Source organism: Myotis myotis, unplaced genomic scaffold, assembly GCF_014108235.1.
Source record: "Myotis myotis isolate mMyoMyo1 unplaced genomic scaffold, mMyoMyo1.p scaffold_m19_p_16, whole genome shotgun sequence".
In the NCBI taxonomy this organism is placed as follows: domain Eukaryota; kingdom Metazoa; phylum Chordata; class Mammalia; order Chiroptera; family Vespertilionidae; genus Myotis; species Myotis myotis.
Window position 1 is genome coordinate 5,004,237 of NW_023416320.1, and position 27,863 is coordinate 5,032,099.

Below are 27,863 nucleotides of genomic sequence, written 5' to 3' on the forward strand. Positions count from 1 at the left end.
TCTTCAGCCACGTTGAACTCTTACCCTTTCCTGGGACACATGAAGCTTATTCCCACCCCCAAGTATTTGCATGCCCTGTTTCCTCTGGCCTAGAATGAATCCAGGGATCCCTCAGAGGAGACAATGACTCCCGACAGGGTATCATTTGTCACAGAATCCAACCTTTAAAACTATAACAAAGACAAAACCAAAAATCTTTGTGGGAAATAATACAATGTGCTTGTTTCTAAACTGGAATAAATTTCCAGTTCTCACCACCACCTCCATCTTCCAAAGGAAACTAGAAATCACCCATCAGCATCCTTTAGGTTAATCCTTTCATTCTGGTTTGCCCAGGACTGTTCAAATTTTTGCCTGTTTCCCTGGTATAATTACTAAGAGCACCCTCTTAATATGAGTTATATGGTCACCCTGTTTGTAATGGGAATTTCCACTCCCAGTATCAGTTTCCAAAGTAGGCTGTCTCACTTAGTTGCAGTTTTTTTTTCCTAGACAGCAGGCAGGGAAAAGAAGAATATACCTACTTATATCTGAGCCCAGGGTTTTCAAAGTCTAGTTGGCCCCATCCTTAAATGATTAGGAAACTTTCCCACCTCTAAAATCTCTCCAATCCTCCCCAGCCACCACGAGTTACTCTCAACTCTTCTATCAGTTTTTGCCTTTACCATGAAGTTAAGACTGTGGACTCACTTTTACACATTTATTTTATTCAATTTCCCATTCGTACTTATATTTATTGTTTCCGTTTATATAAGGAAATAAGATTGAAGGCTGGGTTTTCTTTTATTGCTCATGGTGTGTATTGCAAGACTGTACATAAACTAGAGACACTATAAACATTGATAGAACAGACAAAATACAGGAAGCCGAGAGCTGAGAGATGAATGGAATGTGGAAACAGGGAAGAAAGGCAGGGGGAGAAAGGAAATGCAAGTTCAATATGTGTTTCCCCAAACACCAAGAGCACTAAAGGGATAAGAGCTGGTCCCTTATAACAATGACTTGTCTTCATTCAATGCAAACAGATGTGTTCTCCCCTTGACCAGTCCCTCTGCTGCTGTGAGCAACAAGCCTTTCTAGACTGAAGAGTTGCAGGCAGGCTGACCTGTAATTGGATTCATCTCATATTAGCTACTTAAGAGAAGCAAGGTGCCTTTTTATTTGGACAATCTTAGAAGCATGCCCCCACCCCCATCAAATAAATACAGGATAAAAGGCAATTTGTTTAAAAATAAGGAGTGCTTTCACTGGGGGTGCTTTCTTCAAGAGCAAAAGTTTCTTACAAACACAGAGGTTCTTTGACAAACCAACAGCCGTATTACTGCCCGAGTCTGAGCCTTCTCTTGATGGTATAACAGAAATCGAGGGATTTTCTATTTCTTTGAGTTGCAGATAGAAATGAGGGCTTATTGGATGAAAAGTGTTGCTTCCATGATGGTCTCAAGTTAAGCCTCTTCTTTTAAAAAAACAGATATCATTCTTTCTCAAATGTTGATGATTAATATTTACCACAGGTTCTATTTTAAGCTGAAAGAAACAAAATTTTATCATTGTAATCTATTTCTCTGCACTATGTAATAAGTGAAGTAAGATTTAAGGAAGTCATCTATTTTTTTTACCTTTCAGTTAATGAAATAACTTCCTCATTTATCTCTGATTTTATTTATTCCTTTATACATGCATAATTTGCATTTGTTACTTAGTGAGTGATGAGTATATGCAAATGCTAGTATATAATAATTGCTAAAGTATATAAAAAGACAAAATTTAACACTGCTTCATGAATTGAAGGTATTTTCTCAACCTGAAAAACAGCACTGACAAAAACTCACCACTAACAACGGATGCAATGGTGAAAGAATGCATTCTTTCCCTAAGTTCAGGAAGAAGGCAAGGCTATCTTCTCCCATCACTTCTATTCAACATTGTGCTACCAGTTCTCATCACAGCAATTAGGCCAAAAAACACGAAATAAAGAGAATCCAGATGAGAAAAGAAGTAAAATTACCTCATTTGCAGATGACCATCTTGTATATAAAAAATCCCAAGGGATCCACCAAAAATGCTTAGAACTAATAAATGAATTCAGTAAGGTTTCAAGATATAAGATCAACATACAACTGTCCATTGTATTTGTATACACTTGTAATATATGATCCAAAAATATAATTGGCAAAATAAATCCATTGAAAGTAGCATTAAAAATAATCAAATACAAAGAATTGAATCTAACAATGTAAGTCCAAAACTTGTACTCTAAAAGCTACAAAAATATTGTTGGAAGAAATTATAGCAACCTTAAGTAATTAGAAAGGTGTCCAAAACCTTACCTGTAATGCATTTTCTATAAGCTTGTCCATTAAAAGTAACCCACAAATTGTACAGGATTGTTCAACAAATGGATTCCACTTTATTTCAACAATCTTATGATCACTAATGGGATATTTTATCATACACACACACACACACACACACACACACACACACACACAAACTTGGCACCGAAAAAAATCATAAATCTAAAAATTATTCTCTGCAATGTGAGTATGAGGTGTGCAGTCTCTGTTGGGAAGAACTCTGAACATTTATTTGGCTGTCAACAGAGGGAAGAATGAATGTGAACACTGGCCAGTCTACTGGTCTCCTCCTCAGGCCAATAGTCTTTCAGTGAATCCCACAAAAGCAATGCATAGGTGATTCAACACCAGGCTTCTCACACATAGGTTCCTTTGAGTGTGATTATTTTCCCAGAAGCCTCATAAGACATTTTTAAATCACCTCTTCCATTTTCCAGGCGATATTTCCTCCAGTTGGATACAGTAACTCATGTCCCCTCAGCCAAAGGGTTGGGTATCCAGATGACTCTAGAAGGAGAAGAAAGCCAAGATCTTATTGAACACACCACTTTTAATGAAGGAAACACCTTGGAAAGTATTATGGCAAATTACTTTAGAGAGAGCAGGTAGAACTTGGCCAGTGCACCAAGGCAAAGAAGAGTTGCCGAAACTGAAGGAGATAAATCTAAGAGTCTGGGGAGAGGTGTCCTGATGAAGTTAAGAACAATTTAATGAGTACAGTGTTTAGAGGGACTGACATAACTGTGTCACAGATGATGGGACAATTGTGTAATAAGTCACCAAACCTCTCTTCTAGTGGTTGAATAGGCATATTTAAACAATCAACTGCCTCTTCTGTACATTTGGTCTGCTGACTTCAGTTTCCTATATGGTTTTCAGTTCTGGCCCATTTACAAATGTACAGAAACATCTGCAAACTATGCAACTACAAAGGGACATATAATTCTGGGGCAATAAAAAGACAAAATTCCTTTTGAACACTGATGGGTTTTTAAAATACAACTCCAAGGAAAGATGATGCAAGAATACTAATAATGTATTTTTTAAAAATAAGAATACTAATAATGTTTCTATTTTATGTCAGAGATATTTAATTTCTTTCATTGTTTTCAGCACGCTGTAATGTATGGGATAAAGATCAGTTCGTATATAGTTTGAGAGGTTTTTGTTTTTTAGATCATATGTTTACATAGCAAAGTGACATCAGTTTGCTGTTTATGTTTAAATTAGATTTCAAGTGGAGAGAGTGGAGCTTATCATCCCAAGCATAATGGTATTATCTCTCCCTGCAGGTGGCAGTGGAGTTTAACTCACCTGTTTCCCCAGTTCTCTGGTGCTCAGTCCCATTCTCTAGTCTATAGATCCCTAATACAGGGTGCTCCATATATCCCCTTAAATGTTAGCATGTTCTCATAAAATATCTGGTATTGGTTTGCACGTGTACGTTTTAATTACATGATATTATATTGTAATATAAATTCATCATCTTTATGGAACTCAGCACTCTTTGGGGTGGAATCTACCCATGTGATTGTAAACATCTAACTTGTGTTTCTTACTGATGCTCATCGTTTCTTGGTGGGCATCTCTTGCTTATTTATTTTCTTGGGGTTTTATTGCCTGCAGTTTCCTGCCACCAAAAGTAACATTCAGAAAAACAGCTTGTAATGGTCCATTATGAACATTTGCAAGAATTTTTCTGGTGTATACACACACACACACACACACACACACACACACGCACACACACACAATTGTGCTGACTAGATCATAGGGAAAAGTACAATTTTTGTTGAATATTGCCTAATTGCTTCTCAGAATTGTTTCAGTTTGCTCTTTAATTGTGCACAAAAATTCATGCCCTCTCAAAGTCTTCACAGCACTGGATTGTCCCAACATGTCCGTTTTTTTGCCATTATAAGGGCTAGAAAGCAGTATCTGATCATTGCAGTATTTAGTCCTGCTGTTTCTAATGAGCTCACACACATTTTTATGTATCCATTGGACTTCATTTTCTGTAAATTACCTGGTCACATTGCCCATTTTCCTACTAGTTTCCTGCTTCAACCTGTTAATTTGAAGTTAAAGTATATTTTGGAAATCAGTCCCTTAATTGCAAGCATTAAATTTATCTTCTCCCAACATGTCACTCACTTAACATTATCCAAGGTATCCTACCCAAATATGGATCCAGATATGTGAGTAATCATTCCACTCTCTGGTTTGTGTATTGGAGTCTTGTTTGATTCTATTTTTACCACCTTCAAGTCATTAGTATATCCTTATAAAAGGTCTTCTACTAGATATATAGGTTTACCTTTATACAACAATAGCCAATACTTAGAAATATTTACAATTTTCTAGAATATTTCACATATCCTAACATATTTAGATTTTCAGATGAACCTCCCATAAATGAGACAGCTATTTTGATCCCCATTTTGCAGGAGGAAATTGAAGCATCAGAAAATTAAATAACTTACCCTAAACTATACAGCCTGGAAGTGAAAGAATCTAGATTTGAACCCATACTATCTGCACTTCCAGTCCATGCTCCTGTATTAAGTGGAGTTATTCCTTTTTAAGTTAACAATCCTTCCTTCCTTTCTTCTTTCCTTTCTCCCTCTTTTCCTCCCTCATTTGTCCCTCCCTTCTTCCTTCCCTTCCTTACTTCTTTCTTTCTTCTATCTTTTTATAAAAATTTAAACCCCTACAATGTAATAGATATAAATTATTAGTTGTGAGCACATAGTTGTTTTTTAAGCTGTACATCCGGATGAGATTCTCCAAGAGAGCAAGTCTAGATAGGGCAGGGGATGCCAAATCCTGAGCCTTGGGACACTCACCAGTAAGATGGGGCCCAAGAAGCAAATCCCAAAGAACGGGCTGAGAAAGAGCAACCCGTAATGGAGCAAGAGAACCAAGAGTCTTCCGTTTCCCAGAAGCCAGGTGAAGAAAGCGCTTCCCAAAGAAGGGATCAACTAAGTCTGACGCTGCAGAGGATTCTAGAAGAATTCTCAGAACTAATTTCTGGTGCAGCACTCAGAACCCGTACAAGAGCAGCTTTGATGGAGGGATGGGGACAAAAGTGGGGGACTTCAGGGAGAATAGGGAGCAGAGTTGAAGACAGGCAGCAGGGACAATGCTCTTTTCAGGAGCCCTATTGCGAAACAAAGTCGCGAAATGGTATGGTAGCAGAAAAAGGAAATGACATCAAGAAAGAGTTGTGAGAATTTCTCTGGTTAATAACTATATGTATCATTGTACCTCAGTGTATCACATCTACCTGTAGAATGTAGACTGTTTTCCCCACCTTCCAGTCATCTCAATATTTATACATATGTATTTTTAGATAGTGGTGTTGTGTTATTCTATGGGTAGATTCACAAGGGTGAGATTGTTGAATAGAATTGCGTATATACATGTATGTTTTATATGTAATCCATATCCATTTACTGATACATATTTATTAATGAATACTTACACAATTTACATTGAAATTTACATTAACTTACATTTATGCCAGCAATGTTTGAGTATATCTTTTTCTGAAATCCACACTGGAAAATAAAACACATCCCTGGATTGTGATTTTTTAAAAAATATATACTCTTACTGATTTTTAGAGAGAGAAAGAGAGAGAGAGAGAGAAACATCAATATGAGAGAGAAACATTGATTGGCTGCCTCCTGCACACCCCCTACTGGGGATCCAGCCAGCCAGGATGCTGGGTTGTGATATTTTGCTGCCATGTGTCAGAGTCATAATCAAGAAAACTTACCAGTATTTTATCAGGTCTTCAAAATGGGTCTATGATACTTTTAATTCTGTGACCCCCAGTTTGCTGAGGTGGAGAGGTAAAGATTCTCACACAAGTTCACCCACCTTCAAACTCAGATCATCTCATTCCTAGATTCCTTCTCCTCCTGTTTCCCACCGCCTTCTTTGGCCCCTGGTCCTATTCACAGGTTCTTCTCAGCACCTCTGACTCAGAAAAGAGAACATTCCTTTGGGTTGGACTGGTGTCTGTGTTTCTCTCCATGTAAGGGCCTGGCTGCATAGCCTGCTACCTACCCTCCTTCCCCCAGCGTTAGGCCCCTTGGCCCTGAGTGTCTTCTCACCCTGAGGCCCCACAGAATCTCAGTGCATATTACACATTCCTCCAGCAAAACGAATCCACTGGCAGGCACCCAGGAACACATAGTCACACATGCGTCTCCCCGAGCCGGCTGGACTGCGTCCAACTGTGGTCATAGGTAGCCGCAGAGACAGGCATAAACGCAGGTCCTGGAGACTGGACCAAAGGCATGGCGGGTCGAGTGGGCGGAACCACAGGCATGCTGCACAGATGCCAACCAGTGACCTCTACGCAAGCCGTGCCAAGAAAAACGGAGCATCATAAGAAGCAAAAGGATCCTTTGACTCCCTGCCCTCTCTTCTTCTCCCTCAGAAATGCATGGCTGATATTCCACCAGTCTAAGGTTTTTAATCACCAGATAACACTAACAGTTAGAGCTATCATTTATTATGGAAGCCAGAAAATAATACATTATAGGTATTCCACATGCATTAGCTTTCAGCTTCAGGAAACCCATGAAAGATAGGTTAGGTTATTTCTGATTCAGAAATATTGACATATTCAGGATGGCATGCCTCGTAAGTGGCAGAATCAGAATTGAGACTCAGACTTTCTTGATTTAAATGCTCGTGGGCTTTCTGCTTAAACACATCCCTGTCTACTATAACGTTAGTAATAAAGAATATTTGTAAGTACTTAATATGCATTGGGCATAGTGTCCAGTGGTTTACACAAATTGTCTCAGCTATCCTGACAATAATCTTAATTTCATCAACTCTTTCCTCTATGATTTAAAAATAATAGTTATTAAACAGGTGAGAGAGCTGTCTTAGATACCTAAGCCACTTCCCCAAGGTCCTAGGACTAGCAAGACCTAGAGATGGAGTTGGAAATTAGATACATGTGACTGTGGGCCCTTGCTCTTGACTCTTGTCTCCCTAAAATGTAGATCGTCTCCTTCACCTCTGTGGCGCATCCTCTTTCTGGGGGTGAATCTGCACATATTCTTTAGTAGTAATTGAAAGTAATGTGTTTCTCAAGGCAATATTTAAAGTCCAACAGGAGCTTGACTGATCAAATATATAAATATGTTTTTCTTTCAGAGAACGTTTATGAAGACTTACCTTCACAGCTACAAATTCAAAAGCTTCTTGACTATGATGTCAAGTTGTTATTGTCAGTAGCTGCTTTGCCTAACTGCAGTGTTTTCAAGAGTCAATAGAAAACAGCCCTGACCCTTTTTGTTGGAATTGAAAGGTCACTAGGACTTTGCTTTATTTATTTGTTTGTTTGTTTGTTTGTAATTTGCCAATTACAGTTGACATTCAGTATTATTTTATATTAGTTTCAGGTGTACAGCATGGTGGTTAGACATTTATATAATTTACAACTGAACAGATGGAAAGTCAAAGGTGTTAACCACCTGGATGTGGTGACTAATCATGAGCTCTAGAATCACCCAGACATGGGAGTGGACAAGCTGTGGGAATTGAGCAACATACTTAACCTTTCTCAATGTCAAGTTCCTTATCTATAGAGTGAGAATGAAAATAGTAACCCACTTCAAAGCATTGCTGTAAGAATTAATAGGTTAATGCATGTGCTTAACACATTGTCTGGCCCCATCATTGGCCCTATAAATGTTGGCTTTCAGTGCATATCACAACCAACCTGTTGGAGACACCAAGGAAATGAATGTACCATGTATTTTCTCAATGACGTTCAAGATGCTTGCTTCTCATTCGGTGTTTTATTCTCAGTAGAACATTCTTACCTTTCTGTTCTTATATTTCTAAATAGTCTTCTATTTCTATTCTCTACTCAAGAGAAATTTGACTCAAGGAGAAAGATTACTACAACCGTATGTGTGTCAGGAGGGGATTTCATAACTTTCCTACATTCATTTAAAGTGCTGTGAAATTCTTTTGAAAAAATAGAAGTAACTTTACCCACCTACTCAATTCCTTCTTAATGCATTACTTTTAAATCTCAAGTTTTAATGTAATTTAACTCATACTAATTATCAATGTAATCCCAACAACACACAGGTCATTGAAAGCCAGCCCATTAAATAGTTTTGTCTCACCCCCCACCTTTGGAACAGTATAAACCAGTGATGGCGAACCTATGACACGCGTGTCAGAGGTGAGACGCGAACTCATTTTTTTGGTTGATTTTTCTTTGTCAAATGGCATTTAAATATATAAAATAAATATCAAAAATATAAGTCTTTGTTTTACTATGGTTGCAAATATCAAAAAATTTCTATATGTGACACAGCACCAGAGTTAGGTTAGGGTTTTTCAAAATGCTGACACGCCGAGCTCAAAAGGTTTGCCATCACTGGTATAAACCATTAAACAGAGCAGTTTTTAAACAGACATGCACTGTAGTTTCCTTACATCTTTCTCCAAAGCCTTAGAAAATTACTATTAGTGTCATTCAAGTTAGGAAATTTAGTCATATTTTCTAAACCGTATGGATATGCCCCAGAATGGGAAAGGACAGAGAATAAGTAAGTCTTCAACAGCTGGGAGAGGTTTTGTGGATTTCATAGTGGTTGGGAACTACTAACAAGGAAATATTACACATGGCCTTTGGCAGGAACATATTATAAAATCCAGAGCCTTTTGTTATGGGCTGAGTAGGGAATTATTCATAATTGTTATTTGATTTGGTCTTCTTCCCGTCTTCTCCTTAACAGAAGCTTTCCTGCCTTGAAAAATTACACCATTTAAAGGTGCCCTATGTCTATGATTATAAGCTACATAACCTGGCAAATATTACTGAAAAAATAAAAAGCTCACTAGGCCAGTAAAATTTACAGTAGCAGATGGCATTTTCACCAACCTACAGTGCCAGTATTTCACAAAGATAAAAGGGGCATCTACCCGCTCTTGAGTAATGCCAGGAAATGTCTGTCATTCCCAGAATATCTCATTCATTCAACTGACATTCATTAATCCCCTGAGCATCCTGATAACTCCAGGAAAGCATCCAAACTCATTCGTGTCTGGCTCCTGCTCCATCTCACACTGCTGCTCGCCCCTAGGAACCCTAACCTCCAGCATTTACAGCTCAACCGTGTGCAGCTTCTACCGGTGACAAGTGACCCCAAGCAGCTGATGACATGTAAATGTATTGATGCACTCATTTTAATCACACATGCTTTAGGCTGGTGACCCTAAGGGAGTCATTTGGCTGCTCAGTGACACTATCTGGCTGCCCAGCATCTGCCTTTCTATAACACATTACCGTTTTTCTGTATGTACTCTGAATGGGCTGTATCAGTTACTTATTGCCACAAAAACGCTGGTTTACAAACAAACCCCAATGGCCCACGACCATGAACGTTTATTTTGCCCCTGTATCGGTGGGGTTCCTAGGCTTGGGGATGAGCATTGGTTGACGTCACCTGGGCTTGCCCACAAATCTGTGTTCAGTGGTGGGATTCCTGGCAGCGCTGTTGCTCTGGTGCGGGCTCATTTATAAATCTGTGATCTCAGCTAGTCTAGTGTGGCCTCAGTCAGGACAACCAAGTCAACGTGGTTCTGCTCCTCTTGTCCTTCATCCTCCTGCAGGCCAATCCAAGTGTGTTCTCATAGCAAGGGCAATGCTTCCAGAGCCACCAAGAACAACCAACTGAGCAATTTCAAAGTGCACTTGCATCAGGCATGCTAACACCCTATTGGCCAAACCAAGTCACATGGTCATCCCCACAGAATAAGTGAGAGAGACTGTAAGGGTAAGGGTAGGGAAGGAGTGGAGAATTGGGATCATGTTTACAATCAGTCCGCCCCATGGAAACAATGGATTCCAGAGTGGTATTTGAGAAGACCTCCTTTCTATTCCACTTGAATTCTTGGAAAAGTTTATACAATTTATCCTCTACGCCATGGCATTGCTAACTGTCCCCTCACTCTTCCCTTTACCCTGTGCCGTGCCCAGTCCCTGCAAGTGCAGGCATGAGACAAATAAAACACAGTCTCTGACGTAGGAAAAATACAACTTATCAGGGAAGCACACTTACATAAGGATTGAGCTGGATAATGCAAATGAAGACTAACATAATGCTTGATCCATGGTAAAAAGGTAGAGAAGATTGTGCTGAGGTACATTCCATTCCTCGAACACATTTTTACCTGCAGCTGCAGCAGACACTCCTCTGCATCTGACAACTTCCTACCTCAAGTACCTACAGCTCTCTGCTTTTCTATCTGAGGACTTTCTCCCGCACCCGTGCGAGTGGGTGCCGAGCACACAGGTAAAACCCAAAAGCATTGGGCATTTAATGCTCAGCCAATGAAGCAGGTGTCAGTGGACCATGCTCCCCCTTCCCCTCCCTTGTTGAGGTAATTCAGGTTGTGTCTGCAGAGTTCCTCAGCGAGAGTCCTGCCGTGGCCCCATGAATGCTCTCTTTGTTTTCCCACTTTTCCCAACTGGTTTCCTCCAGTCACTGCTTGGGCATCTTGGGATCATTTCCCATAATAAACTACCTGCCCCCAAGCCCTTATCACAGGACCTACTTTTGGGGAGAACCCTAACAGAGAAAGGGCAATAAGGATAATTAGCTAGAATGACTGTGAAGCCCAATGTGCAAAAGTAGAGAAATTCTTAAGAAGCATAGAATGGGGGAGGCGCTGAATCTTCTATATTTCTTGGTTTAGACTCTGGAGACCTACCATTCACCAGTGAGCTTCACACACCCAGATAGATGAAGTCACTGCCTGAGATGGTCGTCTGGTTAGCTATTCTCACAGGATTGAGGGGAGGCGGGAGGTGGAGGAAAAAGGCACACAAACCTCCTTTGAGCAGCAGTCTGAGCAAAAGCCTTTGTGGTATGATATGAGGTTCCTACAGGTCAATGTCTATAATTTCTTCGGAAGGAATCCATCTCTTTAGATAAGCGTTGCCCCGCCTCTGTGAGTGGTTTTTATGAAGTTCAGCTACAGAGAAAACAGACAGCAGTGTAGGGTAGTGGGACATGCGTCTTTGAGAACAGAAAGACCTAGAGTCAAATCTGAGTGCTGTTCTCCATGAGCTCTGTGACTTCCAGCAGGTCAGTGTCTTAATTTCGTTATCTGCAAAATGGAAATAATAGCCTCTACTCTACATGTTTATTCTGAATATTAAATAAAATAGCAACCATAAGCCTCCAGACACTATCCCTGACATATACTAGATACTAATTGAATTTTATTATTAATTTGGAGTCCAACACGCACGAGTTTGAATTTTTGTCCCACTACTAAATGGCTAGATGACTCTAAAGCAGTGGTTCTCAACCTTCTGGCCTTTTAAATGCAGTTCCTCATGTTGTGACCCAACTATAAAATTATTTTCGTTGCTACTTCATAACTGTAATGTTGCTACTGTTATGAATTGTAATGTAAATATCTGATATGCAGGATGGTCTTAGGCGACCCCTTTGGAAGGGTTGTTTGACCGCCACAGGGGTCGCGACCCACAGGTTGAGAACCTCTGTTCTAAAGCAATATGGCACCGTGATGGATAGCTCAAAGGCAAGCTTTGGAGCCAGATGGATTTGGGTGTAAATCCTTTAGGACCATGTGAAAACTAAGTGATGTCAGGCAAGTTCCTAAATCTTTCTGGGCCCAGTTACTGGTTATCTGATCTTTAAATGGAATGATGACAGGCTATAATTGGTCTATTCTAAAATATATTTTCAAAATCAATATCACTGATATCAGAAAGTATCTTATAATTAATGGCGTGCCACAGTTTAATAGGCAGAGTTCTACTTTCTGAGAAGTACATAAAGAGTAAAACCTTTTGCAATCAGTTGTGTCTTGATACACTGAAATATGTTTACTTAATATGACGGCTATACAGATTAAGTGAGATGGTACTTTTAAAATGTTAGCTTCTAATAAATACTCAGTAGAAGTAAACTATATAAAAATTTTTAAAAAGTAAACTATAAGCTTAACTTCTTAAGATAATTTTTCAGTCTTAAGCTTCTCTTAAGCTTTTATTTGCATCTGTAAAATGCAAATAATAACTCTAGTCTCATAGGTTCCCTGGGAAGCCAGTCAGAGCTAGGGTTAAAGCATCTCACACAGAACCTGACAGGAAAGTAAGTATCCAGTCATTGCTTGTTCCTCTGCTCCTTGAGGGTTTAGATACAAAAAATGGGAAAAGACTACGGCCAAATTAAGCAGGAGACACATTGGTTGGAAGGAGAGAGGGTATTTCATAGAACTAATGGGAAATGCCAAGACCCAGGCTTGTAAAGTAATAGGAGTTGGAGAAGCTCCAGACACAGCACACTCATATTGGTGGAACATTCAGGTGAGGCCACTGTATCTAGCATCAATACTATCTCCGTCTCAATGGCCTCAGACAATGTCACTGTCCTACTACTAGGGATGGGGCTGTTGACACTGCTGCTGTAATGATTTGACCTTAACTGGCCCATGCCCTTGGGAGCAAGACGGCTATTGACTGACTTAGGTCATAACTTGCTTCGTGATTGTACTAGAGGACTGCTTGTGGGAGCAAACAGAGGGAAATGGGCCATGAGAACCATTTTTTTGTGCCACATAATGTACACAGTGATATAGGGGTCATTCTCCACATGTAATGTTTTTCAGAAAAGAGTTGAATAGTGAACAGCTAGAACACTAAAAGCGACAACAACCATATCATAAATTTACACTAGATTGCTTCTTCTAAAATAGGCCTTGGAAGCAGGCCATTGATTTAGTGTTCTCCCAGTGAGAATACTGGAAAGTTATAAAAAAAATACGCAAAAACAGAAAACAGAGTGAAGCTCCGATATTTATTGTACAAACACCAAATCTGTCTCTGACAAGTGTAAAGAAAGCTTGTATTTTAGGACTTAGGGTATTAGGGAGCTATAAAGTTAGGAGGACTGTACACAGGTATCAATTATGATTTCCCAGACTTCCCTAAATCTACTGATAGGAGATAGTATTGGGAGGAAAGGCCTCATTTGAGCCTATAAATTTATGATTTAAAGGTTTTCCTTTAAGAGAACATAGGGAGGTGGCTGGTGGAGATGGTAGAATTAAGAAACTTGTTCAAGAACCTACAAAAAGTTCAGCCCTAAGGGACCTTTGCCTTGGCTCTTGGCCAGAGCTGTGTGTCTTTGAATTTCACCCTGAAGTGAGTGTATACACACACACACACACACTTAACTTGGGAGATATGTTGGCTGCTCTCCTCTACTATAACCACTTTGAAACCTCACACCTTCTCCCTAGAATTTCTGCAAAGGAAAGTAGAGAATAATGAGTTCTAAAAAGGACTACGTGGTATGCCCACTGAGGTTTCTCCATCACAGAGAAGAACAACATCCTCCGAGAACACAGACTTGGAAACAGAACACATCTATAGGACCTGGGGCTAGACTTCAGTTCCTCTGATTCCTACTCTGGTTACAGAAGATGCTAGCTACTTTGCAATGGTTTGATATGACTGGGGAGAAGGCATGATAAGTACCTTGAGCATATATATGCCAACTAGTTTCTTCCAGGGACATTAAATTGTGTGACTATCTCTGTTGTTTTACTCATTTTGCTTTTGTTTCTCAGTGACTGTTGGAATGCTTGAAATAATTTATGTCACCTTCCTAATAACTGTGAAGGTCATTCAGAATCTGTTCCCCTTTAGACTTTTTATCTTTCTTTACCTTTGATCAACTTATGGTACCTTGCTGTACTTCAAGGATGCTGTCTTAAAGCATTTCTGCAACAGTCAATACATCATAATCACTATGAGAGATCCAGAAATTTCCATATAAAAGATTAGCAGGGCAGCTTAGAAAAGGTAAGCTGGATTGAACACTTGGTAGAAGATAGCTTTTCATTGAGCACTGAATTCACTGTTTTTAAATTTGGGGAAATTGTACTGACATAGTAATGTCAATTATAACACATAATTGGCTCAGAGAATGGAGCCAATCCTCAGGCTCAGAGGATGGGGGTGAATACTCTTACTTCCTGGAAATCCAGGAGAATAAACTTTAGGATATCCGGGTGAGATGTTCTTTCCTCCATCAGGGAGCTTCACACCTCATTCCTTACTCCCTTGATCTGTTCCCCTTCTGAGTCTAATCTCCTTTCCTTGGAGGACTTTGCAGGTTGGGCAACTAACCAGGGATTTTCCAGCTTCCTGAGCAGGTGACTCAATTTCAAACCCATGCAACTTCTGTTCTCTTGTTGTTCATGTTCATTGATCCCATTGAATATGTGATTTTATTGTGAGCCATCTGGCAAAGTCTTACAAATGAGATGCAAGTAACCAAATCTTGAAAGATTTCACTTCTGTCATTCCTGGTCTCATAAGTTGGCAGGGCACCTAATAAGGTGGTGTTTTTCCCTGAGGAAGAAGAGAGAATCACAGATAGGAGTGGAACATTTAAAATACATATATAATTTGTAAATATGACATATATTTAATAACTAGAGGCCTGGTGCATGAACTTTGTGCATGGGTAGGGTCCCTAGGCCTGGCTGGCGATCAGGGCCGATTTGTAGGGTAACCAGTGGGGCGATTGGGGGGCCCCAACTGGCATCTGCCTTGGCCGGCCTGGCGCTTCCTACTCGCCGGCCCCACCCCCTGCTGCTGCTGGTCACCTCCCTCTGCAGGGCAACTGGCACCTACCTTGGCTGGCCTGGGGGCAACTCCTGCATCGAGTGTCTGCCCCCTGGTGGTCAGTGCACGTCATAGCAACCGGTCATTCTGCTAGTCATTTCGCTGTTTGGTTGATTTGCATATTAGGCTTTTATTACATAGGATAGAATTGGGAATATTCTTATATTCTCTGAGGAGGGTGGGGAGAATAGTGGCCCTTGATGAATCATCTTACATCTTAAAAAAAACCAATAAATTTTCTAAGTAATGCTATTATTCATTAAGAAGAAGAGCAGTAAAAATATGGAGAGATGCAGTGTTTCCAGTTGCCAGGCACTGTATAGGCACTTCATAGATGATTCCTCATTTAAACTCCAAAACAGAGACATTTTTACAGAATGAGCCAATTGAGGCTCAGAAAGGTTGAGAGATGTGTCCATGGCCACACTGCTGGTAAGTTGAAAGCTGAGTGTTAAAGCTCAGTTTTCAGTCTCACCTCCTAGTCCACGCTCCTCCCCAATGACAGGTTCATACAGACTGAAGGTGCTGCATGAAATGCAGAGAGAAGCTCTAGATCTCTCCAAATCCCACAGCAGAGCAGGAAATAACTGAAAAGAAAAAAAAAAAAGCACAGACTCCCAGGCTTCCATAGCAAGCAGGAAATCACACTTTCCCATGAGCTGGGGCTGCCAAAGAGCATTTCATAGGGGCCTGCCAGGGTCCATGTGGGTGGGGTATCCTCCAAGCCCTACCCATTCCCCATAGAAGCATGATTTACTGAGGGTTTAGCCTTCAATCCCTTTATGTATCATGGTTGGAGTCCACAGCGAGGGGAGGTGCCTCTCAAGCAAGAAACTGCCAGATGCTTCCAGCCCTGACTCTTCAGTTTTGTGTCTGCAGCTTTTATTGAGGGATTTCTGTGGAAAACAACCCCAACACAGTCCATTTGCAGGTCATGTGCAAAATCTCCTGTCCAGGGCCGGGGTCAAGTGCTCACGTGTCTGCATAACATTCAGATTTCCAACAAAAGTCAGGAGCAGCTCCATACCGGTGAGGGTTCCTTGTAACACCAAAGCGATTGCCGGGGAGAGAGGAGGGTGTGCACCTCTCTAGCCTGTGGCGCTTCATATATGTTGCTTTGAAGCTTGGAAACTGAAAAATGAATCACCTCTATGACTTGGGTGGCTGGGGCCAGAGCTGGAGCCTTCCTGGTGAAAGAGGCCATTCTCACCAAGAGAGGGCAGCCAGGCCCCCATCCAGATCCAGGGTCCCTGCGCAGAAGGGAAAAGTGAGGACGCAGGTCCCGGCTGCAGATGACCACCTTGTGAATCAGCTCCTTGTGATACGTTAGTCTTGAACAACTTCTTTCTGATTAGCAGACCTGGAGACCGTGTTTTGACCAAGACCTTCAGCTGCTCAGCTGGTTTTTTGACCCCTGGTGATGTCACAGCCCCCTTCAGTGATTTCTCTTGCAGTGAGAAGTAACTCACTTTTAGTCAGGCATCCACCATACACCGGCACTTGATTTAATTCTCACAACCCCTTGAGATAATAGTATGAGCTTCTTTAGGCAAAAAAATGAAAGTGGCCTCAGGGTCACTTTGCTAGTTAAAACTGAAGAACGGTCCCCAGGCATTGTGATTCACGGTGCAGTTTTCTTCCTGTTCCATCACACTGATGTGACTCATTTAATTTCACACACTCAATCACTCTGTTATGAACTCATGTAATAAACATCTTTTGAGTGCCCGTTATGTGCTACATATGGTGCTGAGCACTGCCATACAGCAGTGAGCGAGACAGACTAAGTTCTCACCGAGATTGCAAAATACTTGGGAGAGAAACATAGTGAATTAGAATTGTGTTGAGTGCTGAGACAGTACAATGTTAAATGGGTGTCAACATGCAGCAAGGACCCAAACTAGCCTTAGAGGGGATGAGTAGAGTCACAGAATAATTCTCTGAATAAATGAGGCCTGAAGGCTGAGTATGAGTTAACCCAGTGAACATGAGCAGTGTGGGGAAAGCAGACCACTCCTCAGCAGAGGGAAAAGGCATGTGCCAAAGCCCTGAGGCATGAGAGGGTTTGTGCTGTTCAAGAATCTGGACGAAGTTTGATTTGGTTAGACTGTCTCTTGATTGCTCTAAATTGCATCATCTTTGCCAATAAATGGTGGCCAAGACTCTTATCTAATGAGAAAGAAGGAAAGTGGGGATTCAGATCAGAAGTCACTTTTATGAGTAAGAATGTTTTGTTTGTTTTGTTCTTGCCTAGAATGACTTCAAGCTCAAGCACATGACAGTTCCCACCTAGTCACTGGAAAAGGGATGAAGATCCTGATGCATATACCCTGCTCCCTTAAACCCAAAACGGTTCTCTGTGGATGTTTCTCTAGCCCTCATCTTCATCCTGTCACTCCTGGATCCCAAGAAAATGGTAAGGTGTTTTCCTTCACTTCCGTTAATCCAAAACTCTCTTCTAGAAGGGAACTGGTGGGAAGGTGATTAACATTTATTGGGTACCTACTATGTAACAGCCGCCACTTTATTTAATCCTATAGGGCAGATGTAATAACTCCATTTTCAGATGAGAAAAAGGAGGGTTTGAAGTTACATTATTTGCTTGTAATCACATAGTAAAAGCAAGACCTCACGTTTGTTCGTTTTGTTCTGAAGGTAATGTTTGGCTCTAGGACAAAGGACTTTTTAAGGTACTTCCTATGTATGACTCTGTCCAACCTTGAAATCTAACTGAATGTAGGGCTCATTTCCCTGCCCTGGAAATTTGTCTTTAGGTGAGTTGCCAGCAGCAGATCTGAGACTCAAGTATGTAAAACGAGTCCAGAAATATTTTAATCAATGATCCAGAGAGATTGAATCTTAAATCCAAAAATGAGAGACATATGTATGATGGTAACCTGCTTGGGAAATTTGGCTTTCAGGGCAACAAGAACTCTTTGGGGAAAAAATTGTGTTTTCAATAGTGCAACACTCCAATCCATAATTTCATTCATAATGCACTTTAAGGAAGAGAAGCAAAATGAACATCACATGACTAATTTCCATGGGAAATTTGTTCTCATAAACCATCTTGGTTAAATGGAAAGGCAGTCGGTCTCAGACTTGGTCAAACTTGGCTTTTTATTCTGCCTGTGCTATTTCCCAGATGAGTCATATGGACACATTACTGAACTTTTTCTGAGCTTCTGTTTGTTTTTTAATACATGGGGGATAAAAATATCAAAATGAGGTAACATGAGTTTAAAAAATAGCTCAGAGTAGGCAAGTGGACATTCGACAAATGCTTGCCTTGTCTTTCCCTTTGCAATTAACGCATCCTGTGCCCAACAATTGTCTTTATTGATTTATGCTTTTACTGTGATATTTCCCATAATAATAATATCTAACGCTTGGCATGTCATCATTTGTGAAGTGTTTTCAAGTTTGCTATCTTCTTTGATCATTACAACAATTGTTTAATTGCTACCATTGCTCTCAGTCCAGTTTTACGAACAAGGTAACTAGGTCTTGAGAGGCACCCTGATCTGAGGAGGGTCAAGGAAAGCTCTGGGACCCCATTGCGTGGGTCTGGATTCCAGCACTTACTCTGTGACTTCAGGTGAACTACATAAGCCATCTGTGACTCAGTTTACTCTGCTTTAAAACTGAGAATAATAATGGCACTTGTTGCACAGTGTTTTGAGGATGAAGTAAGTGAGGACAGTGATGTACTACTTAAGAACAGTAAGCATTCAATTCGTGTTACATCTTATTTTTCTCTGCAAATACGTAGTTACCTCTTAGGTGTTTGGGAGGCGGAAATAAGGCAATGAATAAACCAGTGCCTGTATTTAGACTTATTCCTGGCGTGTGGTAAGGGCTTAGCAAGTGTTACCTGCTATTATTGTCCAATAGTGTTAAGTAGAACATCCGATTTTTGAATGAGAGTCCCTGGAAACTAAAGCACTATGGGTGGGGAGGGAGAGGACTGAAGAAAGTAATGGATAGAAGTCCTGTTAATGTGCCAAGTCTTTACACACTTGCTTATATTATCCTCCTAACAATATTGTGAGAAAGACACAGCCATAAACAGCAATTTCGGAGGTTCAAATACATTTTTTTCAATCGTTTCTAATTCATAAAGTGGAAAAAGACAGGTTTTTTTTATTAATTTCGTGTAAGAAAGATATGTAAGGGGACCCTGATGAATTATTGACCCTGCCTCTCCTATGGGTGCTCTTCATGCCAGCTGCCTAGCTGCAGTCTCCATCCCCACTCACTGCAACCACGATAGGAGAATCACAGGCTGCTTATCAACGTAAATGCCATCTGTGACTCCCTGAATCCAGCGCATTTGGGAGCAGGACCCCCTGCCCTTTGTAAGGAGACTTTATGGAGGATGGACTCCAGTCAGAGACCAGAAACTGGGCCAAGAGGGAGCCTTGGAGTAGAAGGTGTTTTTGTCAGAAAAAATCCATGGATGCCACAGTTTTGTTGCTTTTGACAGGGAGCCTAATGAACTCTTTAACCACAACATCTTCTTAAAGTACAGAGAGGAAATGAACCACTAGCTCTCAGAGTCACATGGAAGACATTAATGTCGTCGTCCTCCTCCAATCCTCTTTCAAGGCACAGTACTAAAAATGCATTGTATTGAACAACTGTGTTCCCCTGTAGTCAGGCATGGGTTCCAGTGAAAGGAAATGGTCTCTAATGTATCTCAGAATGCTGCCCTGGAATTAGAGTGAACCGCAGAAATGACAAGGGGTATCAAGAAGTAGGGCTTGAGAGTTGCTCTGTTATCTGAGATTTATAATTCACCTTTGCTTGCAAAACGGAAGTTTGATTAGGTATGAAGATGACATCCCAGGTTTGGCTGAGACAGAGGCAGGGGGTCCTAAGGTGCAGAAGAAATGGCATTGGTTAGTGTCCTGGCTGTGTCAAGGATTCACTGCATTTGATGTGGGTGTTACGGCAATGTTCATTTACTTCATCATCATATATAATTTATATACATAATATATACTCATATGTCTCGTATTTATAAATCATATATAGTCATCATACATATAGTTTATTCATATACATGGTTGTGATATTTAATCTTTTACAGAGTCTTCAGATATGTAAATATATATTCATTTGTAAAATACATATATAAATATTTGTTTATGTGAACATATGTATATTTACTGGGTGTGTGTATATGTGTATGTATATCTTTGGATATGGGAAAGAATTGTAGAGGTTAGTTGTTCATGTATGGCCTCATACAGTCAGTGATAAAGTCATTGTTTTCTAGAGCAAAAATGCAGACTCAGAGATAGGGATTTTCCAAACCCAGCCCCCAAAGTTCTGGGTTTCTGCAAAGAGGTAGCAGAGAGATATGTATTCAGATATATTTGCATCTAAATTTGAATCATAGCCTTGTCACTCTGTAACTTTGTGACCTTGAGAAAGTCGCCTGTATAATGGGGATAATGATTATAGTAACACATTATAGTGATGCCGTGAGTTTTCCATGAGTATAAAGCACAGAGCATTCAGCCTAGAGCTGGGAACATACTAAGTGTGAGTGAATGTTAGCTATCACTGTATATCTTAATCCCTATTTCACTCTCTATGACCATGATTCAATAGCAGTATCCTCTGAAGATTATGCTTGAAAAAGAGTTCTACCACTTTTCCAAGAGATTTTTTAAAGCTTATTCACCCAGTCTAGTATATTTGAGGATATGTGAGGAAGTACAGATCCAGAAAGGGGAGGCAGCTGTGTCAAGAGGCTGTGGTCTGTTGTGAAGAAGAGGGTCTCAGGGGGCTGAGAAAAGCTTAGTGTGATTGCTTAAGAGATTATTGAATAAAGGGCCATTAAACTCAGTCCCTGTACTTACACCCCTCTCCTCACTATCTACCCAACTTACTCATGGAAGCACACTCATGCACACACACAAACACACCTACTAACAGACTCACACACCAAAGTGTGTACATATACACTCACTAATTCACATGCAAATACAGCCACAATTTCCTGGGTACAGAGTCTTGCTAAGCTATTTTATTTTTCAGTTCCACCTTGTTCCTTCTGTATGTAAACTTTCAGGCATATCAGTCATCAGGATTTACCTTGTTTTGGGTGGTAAGACAATTCTACCAAACCAGTCAGTGTGCCCAGATGTCCCCCACCCCACCTCTTTACCTGACCCATCTATGGAGCTTTCACTATATTAAGCTGTTTAGAGATATTACCTTCTTTAACCCTTACAACCACCTGGTCAAGTAGATAGTAGCTACTTACACTTTTCCTATAGACATTGAAATTCAGATTAATAAAAGTTAAACCAACTGCCCAAATCTCAGGACTACGGGTTTTCCATACCAGGATTTAAAACCAGTTTCGTGTCACCCCAAAGCCCATGCTCTATTCCAGGATTTCCTAATGTGAATTTCCAATCCATTAATTGATCAAGGAAGTTATAACAGCAACAATAATAATAACAAGACAAGTATACAATAGAAGACCACATTAAGTGACGTTCTCTGAGAAACATTCTCTGTTGAAACTTATAAATCAGTTTCAACCAGTATCTAAAATCATGGAAACAGCCCTAGCTGGTTTGGCTCAGTGGATAGAGTGTTGGCCCTCAGGCTAAATGGTCATGGGTTCAGTTCCAGTCAAGCATGTGCCTTGGTTGCAGGCTCAATCTCTCACCCCTGTGGTCAGGGTATGCGGTGAGGAAAGGCAACCAATTGATGTGTCTCTCTCACATACGATGTCTCTCTCTTAAAAAAAAAAAAAATCAATGGAAAAATATCCTCAAGTGAGGATTAACCAGAAAAACATAAAATCAAATCATGGAAACAGAAGAAAATATATGAGTGCTTCGCACAGTATTGTTTTATAAAGTATGGTTTTGTAAACCTTGTCTAAATAGGCATGTTTTTGCATGCTCAGGATAGCTATGTAATGTAGACTTGGTGCTGTAAGTCTCAATCAGAAAGGGCTTGCAAGCACCACCCTATTATTCTATGTTGCCAGGGTCAGCCCAGTCACTCGATGCAGAGCTTCCTGGGAACCCTGGGGGCAGAATAAACTGCTTCCGCATGTGTGTTTCCATAGCACAGTGTATGTTCCCAGTTTACAATCCCAATCGCATGGCACTTTGGTTTCCTCCCAAAGGGTGTCCATGTAGGTGTGGCCTTCTTCCTCCGTGTCTTCCTCCCCACCTGTCCGTGCCTAGGGCAGCACCTCTGACAGACAGACACCCCATGCGTGTTGATTGCTTTGAAATTGATGGAATTAAAAACTGGGCTATTTAGGAGCTCCAGTTTTGCATGCCCTAGATTTCTTTCTTTTACTTCTCAGCTTGAGATCATTTTTTAGTACCGACAGCAAGGGCAGGCTGAAGAAGAAAAGAAGGGTGTGTGTGTGTGTGTGTGTGTGTGTGTGTAAGAATACAAAAGAGAAAGAAGGAGTAATAGTCAAAATTACTAACTGCTTTTTTTTTAATCTCAAAAAAGAAGAGAAACTCAGAATTATTTTAAATATACATTATTTTGTCCATATGATCACAGGCCCACAAACCATCCAAATAATAATTAATAGCTGAGTGCCATTGGTCACATCCAGAGGAGAGACAAGCTGTTAGCCAGGAGGAAAAAAGAACTGTCCACCCCCTCTTCCTGAACTGTCCCTTGGCCAGCAGGGAAAGCCAGGCCAAACTCTGCCCCCTGAGGCTACAGAGGGTTTGATTGTAAGTTTTTGGTTGTTTATTGTTGCTTTAGTGTTCTCCGTTTTCACACGCCTCCTGGGTGGAAGGGAAGCGGAAATGCTGCGCCCCCAGTGTTTGTTCTCATGAGGGGGAAGCCACCACAGACCCTGAGAGACAGAAACCCCTGGGGCCATATTTTCCCTGGCTTCCTGTAGGAGGAACAGGCTTGAGGGACTGGGTACATCTTCCCAGATGAACCAGGGGCTCCAAATTTGGAATCAGTATTGACCAGCCAGGGCTTTGGAAAGCAAAGCGTTTTCTCCCTCAGTGGCTGACATAATCTGCAGGGCTGGCATGAATGAGTTGTACAGATTTCTCAGAGAACGTCACTTAATGTGGTCTTCTATTGTATACTTGTCTTGTTATTATTATTGTTGCTGTTATAACTTTATTGCCTCATTATCTACTGTTATTATTTAAGGATCTTTGACTCAGCTCTCCAAGGTCACAAGCCTTGTCAGAACTTGGAGGACAACGTGGAGGCAGGGCAGAGCAGGCATTGGGGGTGAGGGTGGGCGGAGTGAGTCCTATGAGCCTGTGGAATATAGTCAGGAAAATCCTTGCTGGTGACTCAGAGACAATGGGACACAGGGGCTATCTAGCGAGTGGGCATCTGCCCAAAGCCCTCTTGTTCACCATACTTCATTCAAATTAGGCTCTTAGGGGAATATCCTCAAATCTCCTTCCTGAGCAGGTTTCTCTGTCTGAATCTCTTGGGCAGGAAAGAGGGAAGGGTCAAAAATTCTAAGTACTTTGTTTCTTAATAAACAGCTTAAATCAGTATCCCAGAAAGCAGCTTCAGAGTGGCAGAATGGTAGTCCCCTCAGTGAATTGAGGGAGAAAAGTTTCAGAAAAGTTGCTTTGTATGTTCCATTGCTGTTTAGAAAAATAGCTACATACCTACTTTAAGTGTATATGCATTGCCATGTATGTGATTTTTTAAAAAATATTAGGTATAACGTGAAAGCATATAACCTGGATGTTAAATGTGATGAGCCCTAAAGAAGAAATTGAGGTAGACGGAGAGCAGAATGTAGGTAGTGGCAGAACCTGGGTGCTATTATTTTCCTCCATTTTCCTTTCTGGTTCAAATGTGGTTTTGCTACTTTTATGATACATGTACAAATGATAGCTAGAAGATATACAGATAAGAAAGAGAGTGATTTAAGTAAGAACTTACTGTGCAACCATAGACACACCCCCAACATGTCTAGGACTCAACTTACTCATTTGCAATGTGAGGTAGTCGGCTAAAAGACCTCCATATTTCCGTTTTTCTGGGATGACCTCTTATTCTATGGGTGATTTCAGCATAGACTTGGGACTTGGCTGATTCTGGACTAATTCTGTACTATACTAAAAGATGCCCCCTGTATAACAAGGGAGAAAAAAGTCATGGGCATGCTTACTCACTCATTCCTTATAAGAGTCCAGCATGAAATGGTTAGGTATTTCAAGTTATTGTTAGCATGACTGTGGCAACAACTCTAATACACTTGTGTAACATGTAGATGTCGATAACTGTTGAGAGTTGAAGTCACAGCAATTAAGCTTTTTGAGTAATCTCTAGAAAATATGTTTCTCATTCTGTATCTCCTGCTTGAACCCTCCTAGTCACCCACAGGAAAACTTTGACCATGAAATACTATGTCCTGTTTACTCTTATGACCTCAGGCCCTAGTAGTCAATGATGTGAAAGTTACAGAGACTTTCTCATAGCTATTCGAACTCATCATCCTTTGTCAAGCCTCTGTGCTTCTGCATATATTACTCTCTCAGCCCAGACCGCCTCTCACATTCTTCTTTTTACAACTGGCAAACGTCCACCCTTTCATAAACAGGAAGACTGTAACGCAGACAATCAAACTTCTACTTATCCTCACGTGCTTGGCGAAATGCAACCTTGCCTTGGAAAGCTTTCCTGAACTCATCCCTCCCTCACTCCCTACAAGCCCCTGCGCTCGCAGCGCTACTGCTGGCCTCCTGGCTTTGTGTCTTTATTCTGGCATGTTGTCTCTGAGCTATTACTGCCCGCTTCCTCCACTCTGGAGGGAAGAGACCCCTCTGTTCTTCCACTTCATGATACGGTGCCTAACACATACTAGGCACTCAAGAATTTGCTTTCAAAATATTAAATATTATATATGTATGTGAAATCTATAATAATAATGAAAGAGTAATATGCTAACTAGACCTTCCAATGAAGCCAGGGTTGTGAGGGAAGCCCAGGTCCCTGGTGCCAGAGGGAAGCTGGTGCTGGCAGCCGGGGTAAGGAAGGCCTACTCTTGCACGAATTTCATGCATCGGGCCTCTAGTTTATCTATAATTATAGGAAAGAACCAATAAAATACAACCAAAAAACATCTGCCAATAGAGACCTCTGAAACACACTGAATACACTAGATACTTATTGAATTAATTCAGTACATGGTCCAAAGCCCACAGGAGCTAGCTGACTTTTTGCACAAGAAGAACCAAGAAGGAACTGGGATAAGTGCAGCTCTTGGAACAAAGCTCTGCTTATTTGGCTTTTGGAAGAATCCTCTAATCTGCCGGGATGGTCATGGTGTCTCCAAGTGTGTAATGATTTTCCCTGCCCCAGCACTAACCAATCCAGAGTGTGAATAGTTCTTAGCCTGGCTGATTTCCTCACAGTTTAATGGGCTTTGGGGAGAAGCCTTTCATGTCATTGTGAAGTCCCATCTTTCCTTCCTCCTTCCCAAGATGGAAACAAGGAAACAGCCTCTGCTTGTGGATTGGTGCCCATGACCTCTGTCCTGCGATGGAAGCCCCCCAGATCGCATTGTTTGAGCCTTTCTCCCCCTGCAGCCCAGATCAGTCCCTCACCAGGCAAAGGAGAGAGAAACACTGCTGGGTGCCAGATTCAGTTCCCACATCATTAGCAAGACAAAAAAAAAAGAAAAAAAAAGAAAAGGTCATGCAAAATTTTGGCCTTTCCAGCTGATTCCTCAAAGTAATCTTTGTAAGGCTTTGGTAATTCAGATTGGGAGTGGGATCATTTCGCTTAAATGGAAGATAGAGTAAGATTTGTCTGGATAGCAGAGCTGAAATTAAGTCCTGGAGAGAGGGACTGCTCTGTCCCCTATTGGGAGAGCAATTCAAAAGCTACAGTAAGATTGGCCAACTTTTGTATGCTTGGGGGGGGGGGGGGGGAAGCCACTATTTTATTATGATCATTGAATTCTTTTGCTTTTTAATTTTTTTTTTCCAAAATGCATACAACATTGAAAGCAAGCAAGCACATATATTCTCAACTCACCTTGGTGTAGGGATATTTTTTGTCTTAATTTAGATTTTTATTTAAATTTCAACTTACTTCAAAAGGGATTTGAGAGGAGGCTTAGGAAATACATACAGTAACATAATATTAAAAATAAATGAATAACTAGAGAGGGGGCAAAGGGGAAATGGAGAGTGAAATAACTCCTAGAACTAGACATGTAATTAACATACAATAAACACACCACATTATTTCCAGAAGAGTGTTTCTGAATCTGATTTTCCTGGCAGTCAACACAAAGAGGCAAATATGATGAGTGTAAAAATTGTAGCTCTTACCAAGTAAAAGCAAACCAGTTGTCCAGGAAAACCCCAGCTATTCCAAATATAGAGATTTGAGGGAAACGTCTCTCATGGGTCCTCATAGAGATGACTGTGAATCTGAGCCACATATACGGTAACACTTCCATATGAGAAGAAAACAGATATTGTATTGTCACTTCCCCATCAGGACAGGGGAAAAGCAAGATACAGAAAGGGATATCTATCTATCTATCTATCTATCTATCTATTTATCTATCTATACACACACACACACACACACACACACACATATACATATATAGTGTGTGTATATATATATATATATATATATATATATATATACACACACATATATATATTTATTTATTTATAGTATATCCTATGTAATAAAAGCCTAATATGTAATATGTTAAGTGTCTGGTCGTCCGGTGACCAGTCGACTGACTGTTCAACCAATCAAAGCGTAATATGCTAATGATATGCAAAGACTGCTCAACTGCTCGCTATGACATGCATTGACCACCAGGGGCCAGACGCTCTGACCAGTAGGTTAGCTTGCTGCTGGGGTCTGGCCCATAGGGACTGAGCAAGATGGGCTTGGACATGCCCTAGAGCCCTCCCACAGTCCTTCCCCGGCCTGATTGTGCACCGGTGGAGTCCTTCGGCCTGGCCTGCACCCGCTTGCAATCCGGGACCCCTTGGGGGATGCCAGAGAGCCAATTTCAACCCAATGTACAGGCCACTCCTCTTGGAAGGGCACCAGATGCAGGGCTCATGGCTAGAGGCAGGTAGGAGCTGCAGGCGGCATTGAACTGTGGGTTTTGGCCTGATCTCTGCAGGCTACCCAGAGGGGCCCCACTTGCGCACGAATTCGTGCACTGGGCCTCTAGTATATATATGTTATTTATTTTAGAAAGGAAGGGAGAGGGAGAGATGAAACATCAATGATGAGAGAAAACATTGATTGGCTGTCTTCTGCACACCCCCTACAGGGGATTGAGCCTGGAACTCTGAGCATGTGTCCTGACCAGGAGTTGAACCATGACCTCCTGGTTCATAGCTCAATGCTCAATCACTGAACCACACCAGCCAGGGCAAGGGTATTTCCTCTTATGTACTTTACTGTGACCGTATCTGAAGCTTTCTATACTGCTGGAACCACTGTCCTGTCCCTGTGGTTAAGGTAGGGGGGCGGGGGGGGGGGGCGGGAGAGGAGGAGAAAAGAAGGAGAAAGAAGGTAAAGGAGGAAGGAAATGAGCATGATTATGGAGAAAATAAGCATTCTTTCATTTTATTCACTCATTCATTAGAAAAACAGTTCTGAGCTTCTCTGTGGTTCATAATATTTTACAAATAATATTTGTCTATAGATCTCACTCTGTCAGATTCAGTCATCATAATGTGAGGACTCTGAGCAAATTTGGAAGCTTGCATTTCACAGCATCTAATCTGTAGAGGCTGGAATAGATGACC

The 27,863-nt window shown here is 41.0% G+C and overlaps 1 long non-coding RNA gene across 1 annotated transcript in view; it reads left to right on the forward strand.

Annotated features, from left to right (window-relative positions):
• LOC118670596 overlaps nucleotides 1-27,863 on the forward strand; it is a 471,897-nt gene that overhangs the window by 186,237 nt on the left and 257,797 nt on the right. Inside the window, exon 3 of the long non-coding RNA XR_004972399.1 lies at nucleotides 17,330-17,491. This is a non-coding gene — a long non-coding RNA (uncharacterized LOC118670596). The remainder of the gene's footprint in view (nucleotides 1-17,329; nucleotides 17,492-27,863) is intronic.